Source organism: Poromitra crassiceps (genome assembly GCF_964638095.1).
Source record: "Poromitra crassiceps genome assembly, chromosome: 23".
Taxonomy (NCBI): domain Eukaryota; kingdom Metazoa; phylum Chordata; class Actinopteri; order Beryciformes; family Melamphaidae; genus Poromitra; species Poromitra crassiceps.
In genome coordinates, this window is record NC_139639.1 from 11,076,685 (window position 1) to 11,093,820 (window position 17,136).

Below are 17,136 nucleotides of genomic sequence, written 5' to 3' on the forward strand. Positions count from 1 at the left end.
GTTGTCATCACTATCATCAGGTAGGTAATGTTATAACATTATTAGTCATGTTGTCATCACTATCATCAGGTAGGTAATGTTATAACATTATTATTCATGTTGTCATCACTATCATCAGGTAGGTAATGTTATAACATTATTATTCATGTTGTCATCACTATCATCAGGTAGGCAATGTTATACCATTATTATTGATGTTGTCATCACTATCATCAGGTAGGTAATGTTATAACATTATTATTGATGTTGTCATCACTATCATCAGGTAGGTAATGTTATTGCATTATTATTGATGTTGTCATCACTATCATCAGGTAGGTAATGTCATAACATTATTATTCATTTGTCATCACTATCATCAGGTAGGTAATGTTATAACATTATTAGTCATGTTGTCATCACTATCAGGTAGGTAATGTTATAACATTATTATTGATGTTGTCATCACTATCATCAGGTAGGTAATGTTATAACATTATTAGTCATGTTGTCATCACTATCATCAGGTAGGTAATGTTATACCATTATTATTGATGTTGTCATCACTATCATCAGGTAGGTAATGTTATAACATTATTATTGATGTTGTCATCACTATCATCAGGTAGGTAATGTTATAAATCTCCATGCTGGAAAAATATTGAGCTCATTTCAATAAGTCTAAAGGAGCGTTCACACCGAGATATTTATTTTTCGCTCTGTCGCTCTGTTTAAATCGCTCATCAACAGACACACGAAATGACGGACATGTGGGGGATATAACGTTACGCAATGTCATGCTGTTTGTCCACTACGAGCCACCGTCATTGTTTACAAGCTAAGCCTATCAGCGTGCCCCTAATGCGAGCTGCATACCGGTAGTACAGACTTCACTTCATGTCAGCTGTCAGCCTGTCAATGCGGTTTGTTGCCACACAATAAACCAGCGGTTTGTTCCAAGCCAGAGTGATCCTTGACTCGCTCTCACACGGCAGCCAATCAGCATTGAACAGCGAGCGACTGATGCCAGCGTATTTTCGCTCGAGTTGGAATATTTCATCTTGAGCGACGAGCGTATTTTCTCCCTGTCGCTCTGTCTCTGCCGCTCGGACGCCCAGCGATTATTCTCCCAGGCGAATATACGCTCAATCGCTCGTTTGCATTGACTTTGTATGTAAACTCGACGCCAGCGACAAACTTTAATAGGTCGGTGTGAACGCACTTTAAGCAAACCACAGCAAGAGGAGGAGCTTCATCCTGTAACAAAACAGCTGTGTTCTTTTGTATCATTACTCAGTACACTTCAGCAACAATGTTACTCCAATTAACCTGGATGATTATATTGACATTTCATACTGGTAAGTCTTCTGTCATTACACATTTGATCATGTAACAATTATTGTGTTTGTTTTTCTACTACTGAAATCAGCTAATAACCAAACTCTGATATTTGATATTTTTAAAAAGCTCATTTAATTGATGTCTTTTCTTCTTTCCAGGATCTTCTGAGGAGTTAATTAAAGCATTTAAAGATATAATTCTGGCTTTAGAAGGAGACAGTGTTACTCTCTCCTGCAACTACTCTGGCTCGGTAAACAACCTCTTCTGGTATCGACAGGACTCCAGTTCATCTCCACAGTTTCTCATCATGGAATATGAGAAAAAAGCAGGGTTATCTTTTAAACATGAAAAAGAAAGAAAACGGTTTCATCTGGAGATCTCCTCTGCTGCAGTGACAGACTCTGCTCTGTACTACTGTGCTCTGAAGCCCACAGTGACAGGAAACCCAGAGTCACTGTACAAAAACCTGACAGCTGCAGAAGAGAACACATCTGGCATGTTTCACATATTTTCACAATCACAATCCATTTTGGACATTTTCTTGTCTACTTCTTGTTCTCCTTGTTTAGGTATATTGTTTAGGTCTAGAACAACTGTGCATGTGTTCCGCGTAGTAATAATAAACAACTACAACTACAACAACAACAACAACAACAACAACGGTGTAGTTGATTAAAGTAGATGCAGCAGATTCTGTCAGTTAATGTAGTAACTCTTGATGCCACTTGGGGTTGCCAAAGTAGAAAGTGTCCTACTGCACCTTTAAAGTGACACTAAATTGCCCCAAAATCACAGGTATCATCATTTCATTTTTTTCAAACAAAAGCAGATGTTAGGTTCAGACTCAGAGCGAATGGGATAGCTCTGTTTTGTTTAGTTTAGTTTTTTCAGCTAACACATGTGCAATATCATTCAGAGCCGACCCCCACCGAGAGTACGTCTCCCCGCTCTCAGCAGCCGGGCGCGGCAGACCACCAGAAGGCTTAAGAACTAACAGCACAGCACAGAGGCAGCTAGCTAACTACCAACACAGCCTGTCTCTGGTTTAGCTTACATCACAGAGGCAGCAAGCTAACTACCAACACAGCCTGTCTCTGGTTTAGCTTACATCACAGAGGCAGCAAGCTAACTACCAACACAGCCTGTCTCTGGTTTAGCTTACATCACAGAGGCAGCAAGCTAACTACCAACACAGCCTGTCTCTGGTTTAGCTTACATCACAGAGTCAGCTAGCTAACTACCAACACAGCCTGTCTCTGGTTTAGCTTACATCACAGAGGCAGCAAGCTAACTACCAACACAGCCTGTCTCTGGTTTAGCTTACATCACAGAGGCAGCAAGCTAACTACCAACACAGCCTATCTCTGGTTTAGCTTACATCACAGAGGCAGCAAGCTAACTACCAACACAGCCTGTCTCTGGTTTAGCTTACATCACAGAGGCAGCAAGCTAGCTAGCAACACAGCCTGTATCTGGTTTAGCTTACATCACAGAGTCAGCAAGCTAACTACCAACACAGCCTGTCTCTGGTTTAGCTTACATCACAGAGGCAGCTAGCTAACTACCAACACAGCCTGTATCTGGTTTAGCTTACATCACAGAGGTAGCAAGCTAGCTAGCAACACAGCCTATCTCTGGTTTAGCTTACATCACAGAGGCAGCAAGCTAGCTAGCAACACAGCCTATCTCTGGTTTAGCCAGAGATGTTCAATATTACTAGAGATACGGCACCGCAGGCTCCTCCAATTGTAAGCAGTGGTACTAGCAAGTCTCCTAAATGGTCACATGGTCACCTCTCAGCTGAAGTGTTGTGAGAGAGAGCCTGGTGACGCAGGGTTAGTGCTGACCTAGCAAGCTAAGTTGAACTAGAGATCCTGAGTTCCCAAACTCCACACAAACCACAAATATAAACACAAAGCTACCCCTTGTTAGCTCAATATGGTTGTAACTGAGATATTCGATTAAAAAATACATTTTCCAACCACAGATTTAGCTATTAGTAGTAGCTACTACATCAATGATCTCCACATGTAGCTTTAGCTAATTGCTCCCTGCTACATGAGCTCCTGTTGCCAAATCTCGCAAGAGTGTGTTGCTGAGACTGAGACAGGTCTTGAACAAATTACATTTTCTCCTGATCACTAAATGCCATTTTAGTGTCAGAATGTTCAGAAGATATGTGGCTTTGGAAAATGGGCTGGATATTTACTTTGATGACTATGGAGGCAAACTAATCTGTCATAATCTGAGATCACGTTCACTCCTTCCATTGACTTCAACAATAGACCTGTTGAAAGTCTCATAAGTGGGCGTGTCGGTGGAAAACCATGGGCAAAACCAACATGACACAAATACAGGAAGTGACTTGAAGTTGAAGTAGCTTTGATACTGTGTCTTGCTACTAAACTACAAAGTGGACGTTTGAGCCAAATTTGAAGCAATTCCTTCAAGGCATTCCTGAGAATTCCCATTAACGAGCATGAAAATGGCATTTGTGAGGTCACAGTGACCTTGAGCTATGACCACGAAAATCTAATGAGTTCATCCTTGAGTCCAAGTGGACGTTTCAGCCAAATTTGAAGCAATTCCATCATGAGTTCATGAGATACCGTTAACAAGAATCAGACGGACGTACGGACGGATGGACGGACAACCTGAAAACAGAATGCCTCCGGCTAGGGCTCTCACCGGGCGGAGGCATAAAAAGCTGCTGATGAGCCATAAGCCCCGCCCACCCTGCTGAGATCAGTGATGTCACTGCATCTAATAAGAGGAGGTACATCCTGTACAGCTGGGAGAGCTGAGGCTTTCTGTCACCATCACAAATACAGCACACTTCAGTTTGACACTTTCTAAACTCTTTTTCTTCTAACATGCTGCTGTCAGTGTCAGTGTGCTCACTACTATTCCTCAGCATATTCATCATGGGTAAGTTCTATAGTGAATTGTTATTCTACTGTTCAGTCTAATAGAGAATGACTTTAATATCTGGCAATATTATTAGTTTCTACTGGGACATAGAAGCCCAGAACAAGTTTTAAATGTGTCAGGAAAACCTTGTTTATTCACTAACTTTATGAATTAATGTTTGTAGGTGTCAGCTGTGAAGATCTCACTCCAGTCAAGAATGAAGAGTACAGTTTAGAAGGCAGCACTGTTACTCTGTCATACAAATACTCCAAAAGTGCAACTGGTAGTGATACTTTCTTCTGGTATCGCCAAGACCCCGGAAAACCACCATGGTTCCTCATCTCTTACTCGGGGACAGGTTCACCATTGAATGAAGCAGATCCAAACTCTGGACTGTCTTTTAATGTGACTGAGAAGAACACCAAGATGGATCTGAAGATCTCCTCTGCTGCAGTGACAGACTCTGCTCTGTACTACTGTGCTGTGAAGCCCACAGTGACAGGAAACCCAGAGTCACTGTACAAAAACCTGACAGCCTCTGGCAGAATGTATAGACACTACAGTGCACTTTGCATTTGACTGTGGCGCCTCCTACTGGATTCTTGTGGACATTGACACCATTTACTGATGGACTCATTATGATGATTCCAAATGTGTGAAGAGGAGGAGCCTAGTTACACATTAAAACAGACGATGATGAGACTTTTGTGTGAATCCTTCAGAGGAAAATCATTCCTGTTATACTCATACTGTACTGTAGCCATGAGGATTCTCTGTTCAATTATTGTATTCTGCATATTATGGGGTAAGATTCTTTAATTTAATGAGGAATTGTTTTCTTGAGCTGATAGCATCAGACCACATACATCATGAATCTTTGTGAAAACATTGACATGTTTGAAAGAATATTTTAGCAAACAGAATTAGTTGATGTAACTCTGAAAAGGACTTTTGGATCAGTTTCATTCACTCAAACGTGTCATTCCAGGACAAAGCTACACTTTGATTATAGGCTATGTACCAATTTTAACCAAGACCAATACTTGTATGTTTATTTTTCTGGTTGTATAAAATTATTTAAATTTATATTTTACTTTTTTCAAAATGATGAAGACATATAACTTGTAATTCGTCACTTTTTGCAGGTTCCAGTTATCAGCAAACCATCCAGTCAATCCAAGACAGAGTTCAGGTTCTAGAAGGAGACTCAGTAACTCTCTCCTGTAACTATTCTTCAGCAGACTACTTCTTCTGGTATCTCCAGTCCCCAAGTTCAGCTCCACAGTTTCTCATTACAGACTACAACAGCAAACCTGGATTCAAGTTTAACCATGAGAAAGAAAGAAAAAGGTTTCATCTGGAGATCTCCTCTGCTGCAGTGACAGACTCTGCTCTGTACTACTGTGCTGTGAGGCCCACAGTGACAGGAAACCCAGAGTCACTGTACAAAAACCTGACAGCTGCAGAAGAGAACACATCTGGCATGTTTCACATATTTTCACAATCACAATCCATTTTGGATACTCCTTGTTCTCCTTGTTTAGGTCTACTCCTTGTTCTCCTTGTTTATGTCTATTGTTTAGGTCTATTGTTTAGGTCTATTGTTTAGGTCTATTGTTTATGTCTATTGTTTAAGTCTATTGTTTAGGTCTAGATCAACTGTGCATGTGTTCCACGTAGTAATAATAAACAACTACAACAACAACAACAGTGTAGTTGATTAAAGTAGATGCCGCAGATTCTACTTGTTTGCCAAAATAAGACTCAGTAAGTTAATGTAATAACTCTTGATGCCACTTCTGGTTGCCAAAGTAGAAAGTGTCCTACTGCACCTTTAAAGTGATTCTAAATTGCCCCAAAATCACAGGTATCGTCATTTCATTTTTTTTTCAAACAAAAGCAGATGTTAGGTTCAGACTCAGAGCGAATGGGATAGCTCTGTTTTGTTTTTTGTTTTTGTTTTTTCAGCTAACGCATGTGCAATATCATTCAGAGCCGACCCCCACCGAGAGTACGTCTCCCCGCTCTCAGCAGCCGGGTGGAGCAGACCACCAGAAGGCTTAAGAACTAACAGCACAGCACAGAGGCAGCTAGCTAACTACCAACACAGCCTGTATCTGGTTTAGCTTACATCACAGAGGCAGCTAGCTAACTACCAACACAGCCTGTCTCTGGTTTAGCTTACATCACAGAGGCAGTTAGCTAACTACCAACACAGCCTGTCTCTGGTTTAGCTTACATCACAGAGGCAGCAAGCTAACTACCGACACAGCCTGTCTCTGGTTTAGCTTACATCACAGAGGCAGCAAGCTAACTACCAACACAGCCTGTCTCTGGTTTAGCTTACATCACAGAGGCAGCAAGCTAACTACCAACACAGCCTGTCTCTGGTTTAGCTTACATCACAGAGGCAGCAAGCTAACTACCAACACAGCCTGTCTCTGGTTTAGCTTACATCACAGAGGCAGCAAGCTACAGTAACTACCAACACAGCCTGTCTCTGGTTTAGCTTACATCACAGAGGCAGCAAGCTAACTACCAACACAGCCTGTCTCTGGTTTAGCTTACATCACAGAGGCAGCAAGCTAACTACCAACACAGCCTGTCTCTGGTTTAGCTTACATCACAGAGGCAGTTAGCTAACTACCAACTAGGGATGGGTATCGTTAAGGAATTAACGATACTAGTACTCTTATCGATACTGCTTATCGATCCGGTACTTTAACGGTACTCTTATCGGTACTTTTTGTTATTTTTACGAGAAAAAAATCCTGAAACAAATGGAACTGGTTGTTGTCGGTTCTTTTTGTTATTTTTAAGAGGAGAAAGGGAGGAAAAAAGAGACAAATTAACCTGGTCACAGTTAGGTGGCAAAAATGTATCCTTTCCTCATTCATTCTCCCACTAGCACTAGCTTTAACAAAAAAAAGTAGCAAAATCTTAATGGGTGCGTTTTTATTATTAATTTAAATATCCTAAAATATCCTTCTACCACACTGTGCCAATAGCAACATTCAGCTAGGGAAACTGAAAGCATAATACAAATAAAGCAAGACAGTATCTGCCTGCTGTAGCCTACTTCCCCCCAAATCACTAAATAAAAATCCCCCTGCTCTGAAAGTAACATTTCTGAACGACAACTGAGATGATGACCGTCACCTGACGATTTATATCAGACTGTATTTATGATGATGAACACACCCAAACAGCGGGGAAATGTTTACTACTCTCGTCTTAATCATTACCATGTTCACATAGTTACCTGATGAGGTAGACTGGGTAACGCAACCGTGGCATCATTGACAGGAGATGATGGAGGGCGAGCTAGCTTGTCAAAAACGGTGCATTTCTCCGTTTGAATGTGATGCACTTTGGTAAGTGTTTAGACAAATTGCTCGTGTTTCCACCTTTTACTAGCGAAGGTTTTATTGCACTTGTGACAACGTGAATTGTCACCATCGACTCGAGTGAAGTACAACCACACTTTAGAATCTGATCGATTCGTTCTTTCAGCCATTCTTAACGTGTGCTCTGCTCAGTTGCATGTCTAGTCTATCTGCCTGCTTGGTTCCCTGTTCCCTGTGCTCAGCTGTGCATGCGTGTGGTGGTGCCCTCAGGCACGCCCCCAGCCCCTCCCCTCTCCTCTCAGTCCTACTCCTCTCGTCTTGGCTGGCAGTGCAGCAGCTGTGTCTCGGAGAGCAACGCTGAAAAGATTATCCCTTTTCTTGTTCGGAAATCACAAAAAACACATCATAGGCCTGTCTTACGGAGTTGGTGAGATAAAATGTGCAAGATAACGTAACGTTGATTTAGCGATTATATAGCCTATAGTAAATCTATTTTCTTAATTTCTCCACTCCAGACAGTACCGATAAGAGAACCGTTAACGTGAAAGCTTATTGATCCTCCGGTATCCCGAAATCCGGCCCCGGGGCCAGTTTGGTACCGGGTCTCGGTACCCATCCCTACTACCAACACAGCCTGTCTCTGGTTTAGCTTACATCACAGAGGCAGCAAGCTAGCTACCAACACAGCCTGTCTCTGGTTTAGCTTACATCACAGAGGCAGCTAGCTAGCTACCAACACAGCCTGTCTCTGGTTTAGCTTACATCACAGAGGCAGCTAGCTAGCTACCAACACAGCCTGTCTCTGGTTTAGCTTACATCACAGAGGCAGCTAGCTAGCTACCAACACAGCCTGTCTCTGGTTTAGCTTACATCACAGAGGCAGCTAGCTAGCTACCAACACAGCCTGTCTCTGGTTTAGCTTACATCACAGAGGCAGCTAGCTAGCTACCAACACAGCCTGTCTCTGGTTTAGCTTACATCACAGAGGCAGCTAGCTAGCTACCAACACAGCCTGTCTCTGGTTTAGCTTACATCACAGAGGCAGCTAGCTAGCTACCAACACAGCCTGTCTCTGGTTTAGCTTACATCACAGAGGCAGCTAGCTAGCTACCAACACAGCCTGTCTCTGGTTTAGCTTACATCACAGAGGCAGCTAGCTAGCTACCAACACAGCCTGTCTCTGGTTTTGGTTTAGCTTACATCACAGAGGCAGCAAGCTATCTAGCAACACAGCCTGTATCTGGTTTAGCTTAAATCACAGAGGCAGCAAGCTAGCTAGCAACACAGCCTATCTCTGGTTTAGCCAGAGATGGTCAATATTACTAGAGATACAGCACCGCAGGCTCCTCTAATTGTAAGCAGTGGTACTAGCAAGTCTCCTAAATGGTCACATGGTCACCTCTCAGCTGAAGTGTTGTGAGAGAGAGCCTGGTGACGCAGGGTTAGTGCTGACCTAGCAAGCTAAGAGATAGGCTATGTAAGAATGCTGTTCGTGGGCTACAGCTCAGCATTCAACACCATAGTACCCTCCAGGCTGGTACGCAAGCTCAAGGATCTGGGACTAAACACAGCAATGTGCGACTGGATCCTGGATTTCCTGACAGACCGCCGCCAGGTGGTGAGGGTGGGCAACCTCACCTCCTCACCACTGACCATCAGCATAGGAGCGCCCCAGGGGTGCGTCTCCAGCCCCTTCTGGTACGATCTCTACACCCACGACTGCGTGGCGACTCAAACTTCGAACACCATCGTGAAGTTTGCAGACGACACAGCGGTCGTGGGGCTGATCTCGGGGGGCGACGAGACGGCCTACAGAGAGGAGGTGGGGGCCCTGGAACAATGGTGCCAGGACAACCACCTCTCTCTGAACATCTCCAAGACCAAGGAGATCATTGTAGACTACAGGAGGGGGGGGGCACACACCCCCCTATCACCATCAACGGCACAGTGGTGGAAAGGGTGGACAGTTTCAAGTACCTGGGAGTCAACATCCACCAGGACCTGACTTGGGCCGGCCACACCGCCACTGTTGTCAAAAAGGCCCAACAGCGAATACACGGACTCAGGCGCCTGAAGAAATTTGGGCTAAGGCCAGAAATCCTTACGGACTTCTACAGAGGCACCATTGAAAGCCTGCTGACTGGCTGCTTCACCACCTGGTACGGGAACTGTACCACCATGGACCGCAGGGCACTACGGAGAGTGAGACGCGCAGCCCAGCACGTAACGGTCACGCACGCACTCCCCCAAACCCCCCCCCCTTCCCCTAAACCCCACCCCCCGCCTCCAGCAACTCCCCCCGCTTTGCAACCCGCCCCCCCCCCCACCCCCCTTCCCTCCCACGAAGAACCAAACCGGCGCTGTAATGGCAGCCTCCCTGGTGTCGTGGTGTGGGTTGTCTTTGCTGGTAACCCTGTACATTTACAACAAATGTATCTGTATTGTATAATATTGAAGTGTGCCTTTATTACTTTTTCTAACTAGTAATAATGTGAATTCTGAGTTATTTCATTTATATGCTTTGTCCAATCCAAATTGCTGGCGCTGTTCAATGGCGACCCGGTTTTGCTCTCCGACTCTGAGAGCGAACCAAGCAGAATTTCGCTCGTGATACTTGTACCATGAAGTGACAATAAAGTTAATCTCAATCTCAATCTCAACAGGATGTGAGTTGCCAGAACTGCATGAACTGTATAAACAGCGGTGCCTCAGGAGGTCCCTGAAGATCATCAAAGACACAAACCATCCCCACAACAGCCTGTTCTCCCGGTTACCCTCAGGGAGGAGATACAGGGTTCCAAAAGCACGCACAAATCGCTTGAGGAACAGTTTCTTCCCGCAGGCCACAAGACTCCTTAACATACACAAATAGCGTAGTAGCCATACTGTACCATACTGTAGCTGCTACCATTACGTATGTCTAATGTTTAATTGTATGTTTAATAAGGAATATGCTATTTGCACCTGTATGTCAAATACGCCAAATTTAAAACGCTGAGTTTAATTGTATGTTTAATAAGGAATATGCTATTTGCACCTGTATGTCAAATACGTAGAATTTAAAATGTTTAAGCACGTCTAAAGTATGCACATGACATGTGCACCTAGGTGCAGTGAATATGCCACTGTCTCTGACTTGTCTTATCACTATACTGCCTTATTGCTTGTTGTGTCTCTTGTTGTTTTTGCACTCATATGCCCTGTTACATTTGTACTATGTTGTAAACGGAGTCCACAGCACAAGAATTTCACACGTAATACTTGTACCATGGAGTGACAATAAAAATCTTGAATCTTGAATCTAAGTTGAACTAGAGATCCTGAGTTCCCAAACTCCACACAAACCACAGATATAAACAAAGCTGCCCCTTGTTAGCTCAATATGGTTGTAACTGAGATATTCGATTAAAAAATACATTTTCCAACCACAGATTTAGCTATTAGTAGTAGCTACTACATCAATGAACTCCACATGTAGCTTTAGCTAATTGCTCCCTGCTAACATGAGCTCCTGTTGCCAAATCTCGCAAGAGTGTGTTGCTGAGACTGACACAGGTCTTGAACAAATTAAACCCTAAATTCCTCAAATGTGCACTAAATGTCAGGATTTATACCTGGATTCATCAACATTACTACTAAACTACAAAGTGGAAGTTTGAGCCAAATTTGAAGCAATTCCTTCAAGGCTATAGAGACATGAAATAGGCCACACCCATCACGGGGGAAAATCTCTGTTCATTTCCACACACCAGCGTCATTTTCCTTGAATTAAACATAGCTAAAAGCTGTTGTGTGGTGGGCTGCGCAGACAACAAATGTAAAAAATCGCCAGTTAAAGTTTTTTTGTACTCAGTCTCGCTGTCAAGGAAGTAAGTTAGAGTGTTCATCTTCCGTATATATGATATTTTCGTGCAACACGCAACCATGCACGTGACATAGGAGAACGCCAGGATTGGAGGGGGGGTTTCTGTTTTCCCCCATCTTGGACGTGGCTTCTGAATGATGACGCATTACGCAGTGTCTGTATCCTGAGATACTGCATTAACGAGCATGAAAATGGCATTTGTGAGGTCACAGTGACCTTGAGCTCTGACCTTTGACCATGAAAATCGAATGAGTTCATCCTTGAGTCAAAGTGGACGTTTCAGCCAAATTTGAAACAATTCAATCAAGGCGTTCATGAGATACCGTTAATAAGAATCAGACGGACGTACGAACAGACGGACGGATGGACAACCTGAAAACATAAAAAGCTGCTGATGAGCCATAAGCCCCGCCCACCCTGCTGAGATCAGTGATGTCACTGCATCTAATAAGAGGAGGTACATCCTGTACAGCTGGGAGAGCTGAGGCTTTCTGTCACCATCACAAATACAGCACACTTCAGTTTGACACTTTCTAAACTCTTTTTCTTCTAACATGCTGCTGTCAGTGTCAGTGTGCTCACTACTATTCCTCAGCATATTCATCATGGGTAAGTTCTATAGTGAATTGTTATTCTACTGTTCAGTCTAATAGAGAATCACATTAATATCTAGCAATATTATTAGTTTCTACTGGGACATAGAAGCCCAGAACAAGTTTTAAATGTGTCAGGAAAACCTTGTTTATTTACTAACTTTAGTATGAATTAATGTTTGTAGGTGTCAGCTGTGAAGATCTCACTCCAGTCAAGAATGAAGAGCACAGTTTAGAAGGCAGCACTGTTACTCTGTCATACAAATACTCCAAAAGTGCAACTGGTAGTGATAATTTCTTCTGGTATCGCCAAGACCCAGGAAAACCACCACAGTTCCTCATCTCTCACTCAGGGACAGGTATACTATTGAGTGAAGCAGATCCAAACTCTGGACTGTCTTTTAATGTGACTGAGAAGAACACCAAGATGGATCTGATGATCTCCTCTGCTGCAGTGACAGACTCTGCTCTGTACTACTGTGCTGTGCAGCCCACAGTGACAGGAAACCCAGAGTCACTGTACAAAAACCTGACAGCCAGGAGCATAAGAGAACACATCTGTACATTGACAATGGAAACCATAAGAGAAAGAGACTCACAGAGACACTGAGGCTCAACAGACAAACCCAACCATTTTGGACATTCTTTTATATTAAGTCTAAAGCAATGAGTTCAACTGCTTTCTTAGTTTATTACTGGTGCATAATAACAACAACAACAACAACAACAACAACAACAACAACAACAGTGTAATTGATTTTGTCTTGTTGATTTCATAATCAAAATGGGAGAAGTGTGGAAGAAAACCTAAGGTGGTCACCTCACTGTAACCCTTGTGTCATAACCTACATGTATTCACTATAATAACTCCATCCATGTTTGCCCAAATTAGATTTAGTCAGTTGTAACTCCTGCTGCCACTTGGGGTCGCCAAAGTACAACGTGTCTTGCACCTAACTGTCTTTTCTCCCTGATGAAAGAAGACAAGATACTTCAGTGGTGCTGACTTTTACTACTGGTAAATATGTTGTTGAAGCTATTTTTCTCAGTCTACATCAGCATGTAATAATGAGCATTCAGGCAGTGTGGATGGAAGGAAATTGAATGTATAAAAAGCTGATGATGAACCCAGAGTCACTGTACAAAAACCTGACAGCCTCTGGCAGAAGGGAGAGACACAGTTCACTTGACTGTGGCGCCTCCTACTGGATTCTTGTGGACAATGCCACCATTGATTGACTCATGATTCAAAATGGGTGAAGAGGAGGAGCATAGTTACACATTAGAACAGACGAAGATGATGATGAGACTTTTGTGTGAATCCTTCAGAGCAAAATCATTCCTGCTCTACTATTGTACTGTAGCCATGACGATTCTCTGTTCAATTATTGTATTCTGCATATTATGGGGTAAGATTATCTAATTTAATGAGGATTTGTCTTAGTTAACTGATACCATCAGGCCACATACGCATCTTGTGACTTTATTTCTGTTTACCATACAGAATTATGTAACCTTCAAATAAACTGGATCGAGTTCCATTGACTCAAACTTGTCATTCAGGTGAAAGTGTTGAAGACACCATCACACCAGAGAAGGATGTTGAACAAGCTATTGAGGGCAGTAAAGTGAAGCTCTCCTGCAGATACGACAGCTCTCTAGTCAACGCTCTGTTATGGTACCGCCAGTATCCTGGATCAGCTCTACAGTTCCTCATACTGGACTACACAGGAATCGTAACTAATCCCATACCAGGACTGAGCATCCAACATGTCAAAGAGCAGCTTCGTGTGGATCTGGAGATCTCCTCTGCTGCAGTGACAGACTCTGCTCTGTACTATTGCGCACTGCAGCCCACAGTGACAGGAAACCCAGAGTCACTGTACAAAAACCTTTGGAGAACTTCAACATGGTCCATGAATAGGGATGGGTACCGAACTCGGTACTTTTACAGGCACCGACCGAAAGGGAGCAGTACTACCGAGTATCAGTTCACATGACATAAAACGGTACCTCATTTCGGTACTTGAACGCATCTGAGTAATAGAAGAGAGTGGGTAAAATAGAAATTCCGACGGAACCTTAAGGCAACACGCGAGAGCGCGTTACGTCAGTACGTCACTCTACCTGAAACGTCAACAAACGGGACCACCCGAAAATGTGGCTACACTTTCCCAAGATAGACTCAGACAACACTGATTGCAACATTTGTGATGTGAATTGCAAAGCTGGCCAGGGAAACACCTCAAACTTGAGGAAGCATGGTCAAACACAAGATATATTTACAGTAGCTAAATGCTGAAGACTGTAACGTAGTATTAGATAGGCTGAGGTGAATGAAGCAGGCAGCGCACCGCAGCTAACGTTAGCAGCACCTCCTCAGCTGTAACGTTGAGAGAGGCATCGACTACAACATCAGGTAATGTTATTTAATTAGCTAGCGTTAGCTGGATAAGTTGTTTCACTGCCGTTGTGGTTGTTAGATAACAGGGCTTTTCACTGTCTTCACGACTGCAAAACAGAGATCGCTAACGTTAACGCTAAAACGCTAACGTTAACATTGCTGCAATTGTCAAGGGTTCAACAGAACGTATTTCCTCAGCCTGTATAGTAGCTATCAACATGAAATAAAAAGCATTTGAGAGCTTAAACCCATGGCTTTTTATTTGGAAGGGTTACATTTGCCGTAATCTTTATTAACATTTCTTAACACATTCACTGCCAGAATCTTTTTTTTTACTGTAGGTAGCTTCTGCCAAGCCGTTTTTTGAGGATTCTGGCTCATTTTACAAGAGCCGAGGATAGTTTTCTGCTTGGACTTTGTGAACACGAAGTTCACAAAAGTACTAATAGAATGTGTGCTTTCTCTGTCTAAAAGAGTTAGTTTGTAGAGTTAGTAGTTATGTAGATATTAGCCGTTGAGTACAGCATGGTTTGAGCGTCTGAGACAGGAAGCTGAGATAATCGCAGTTTTGTGAAATTCAATCAAACAGGCAGAACAGTCACTTTAACCATTTATTTTTGGCATCAGTGAGAGATCAGACATCTGAACAATATAGTTCTGAACACCCTCTCCTTTAAACTCCTCCCTCCATGGGCGTGTCTGGTGGCGTTTGTCACAAGCCAGTTTCTCCTGCCTGTCTGAGCAGTGAGCAGCCTCCCTCTCTGGCGGCCCCTCGTCGGCGAGTGTGGCGAGTGTGGACTGTGGATGGGACTCAATCGTTTCTTGGATTTTCGGTTGAGAGCTTTGATGAAGCTTTGTGCGATTCTAGGCTTTATGCTGCCCACCCAGTCTATTTTTGGAACCCCCCACCGTTGTGCGCCGGTGTGCAGCAGCGTGAAAGCGTTTTCGTCTACAGTATGAGAATGAGGCTCGTTCGTTTCTGGGTTTTCGGAATGCGTGCGATTCTGGCCTTTCTGCGGGTGTTTCAAAGTGTGTTTCACCCATAATATATTATGCAAATTTGCAATCCCCCACGCCAGCACCGCTCTCCGCTCTCGGTGTGCTGCTCTGCTGGCGCGGCCGCTCTCGGGTGAGTCTGGTGACTGATGACTGTAAAATCGCCAAGCCATTTCCTTGAGAATGGCTTGCTCCCGCGTCTGTATTTGGTTGGCTTTCAGCCTGTCGGGAGAGCACTGTCGCCACTTAGCTGGTCGGTAAAATAGATTATACACATTCTCTTCCTCCAATATTGGTATAGGAGACGTAAAAGGGGTTGATCGATGTCCTACCGTCAAAAAAAAAAAAAAAAAATTTAAGCCGAGATATCTCGTCTTTGGCACTCAACGGTTGGATTCTGTAAGCCGAGATATCTCGACATTGGCACTCAACGTGTTAAAATGCATTAGAATCTTTTTATTTTTATTTTTTGGTGTTAAAGATCTTTTTTTTTTTTATGAACATTAGAGCAAATATAATACGAAAAGCCAAAGGGTTAAGCTCTCAAATGCTTTTTATTTTATGTTTCTATGTGCTACAGAGCCTGAGATATGAAGGCTTTAGTGAATACCGACCGCTCTCTCTGAGAAGTTTGGACTTTTTTTTTTTTACAACTGTAATTTTTTTGTTATTAGAGCGTGTAAAGTACCGAAAATGGTACCGTTTTGGATACCGTACCGAATTCCAGGTGCCGGTATCGTACCGGTATCGGTTCAAATGTGAACGGTACCCATCCCTATCCATGAAAGCACCAAATGTCACTTGGAGGGGAGGGACCAACAGTAAACACAAAACCCAGATCCACCAGAGTATCAATGTTCTTCCTCTCTCTCCTCCCCTCTCTCTCACTGCAGACATGAAACACTGGCTGAGAAACATCCTGATTCTTACTCTCTGGCTAGGTAACTCTTTAAACCTCCTGATTTATTATCCTTTAATCAATGATCTTTATTGATCCATTTCTTCTTCTGCATGTTCTCTTCTTCCAGAGTGTCAAGGAGAAGACACAGTGACCCAGCCAGGAGGAGATGTCATTGCTACTGAAGGAGACACAGTTACACTTGGTTGTACTTTTAAGACCACTGACTCAAATGCCTATTTGTTCTGGTACAAACAAGAAGTCAATGGTTTTCCCAAGTTTATGCTGCGAAATGACACCTTTGGAACAGGAGATAATGCTGCAGAGTTCCAGAAAGAGAGATTTGATGCTCAAATCAACAAGAAATCAGTTCCTCTGAGGATCCAGCAGCTGCAGGTGTCAGACTCTGCTCTGTACTACTGTGCTTTGAAGCCCACAGTGACAGGAAACACCCAACACTCAATACAAAAACCTTCTGTGCAGCAGTTTTCAAAGTGTAGGTTTGTCTCTAGCCTCAACATGAGACTCATCCTCCATTCTTCATTCTGAGTCTCCACATTGCTGCCCGCTAGGGAGCTGCAGGCTCCGCTAAAATGGCCGTATCACAATAAAACAGTAGCCTACCTACAAGGTTGTTATCTGAAGTTTTGCATCATCAGTATTCCCTAGAGATGCTCCGATCAGCTTTTTTGAGGCCGATCACCGATCACCGATCACTGGAAGCAGTATCTGCCGATCCCGATATGGCCGATCACCGATCACTGTGTCAAATCCATCAATTCAAGCCTTCTATTTATTGTGTC

The 17,136-nt window shown here is 43.2% G+C and overlaps 1 gene segment (V, D, J or C); it reads left to right on the forward strand.

The window, feature by feature from the left end:
- Positions 1 to 12,047: 12,047 nt before the first annotated feature.
- Positions 12,048 to 16,487, forward strand: LOC310796715 (T cell receptor alpha variable 3-like). The segment is given in 3 exons: positions 12,048 to 12,051; positions 13,599 to 13,894; positions 16,464 to 16,487.
- The last annotated feature ends 649 nt before the right edge of the window (positions 16,488 to 17,136 follow it).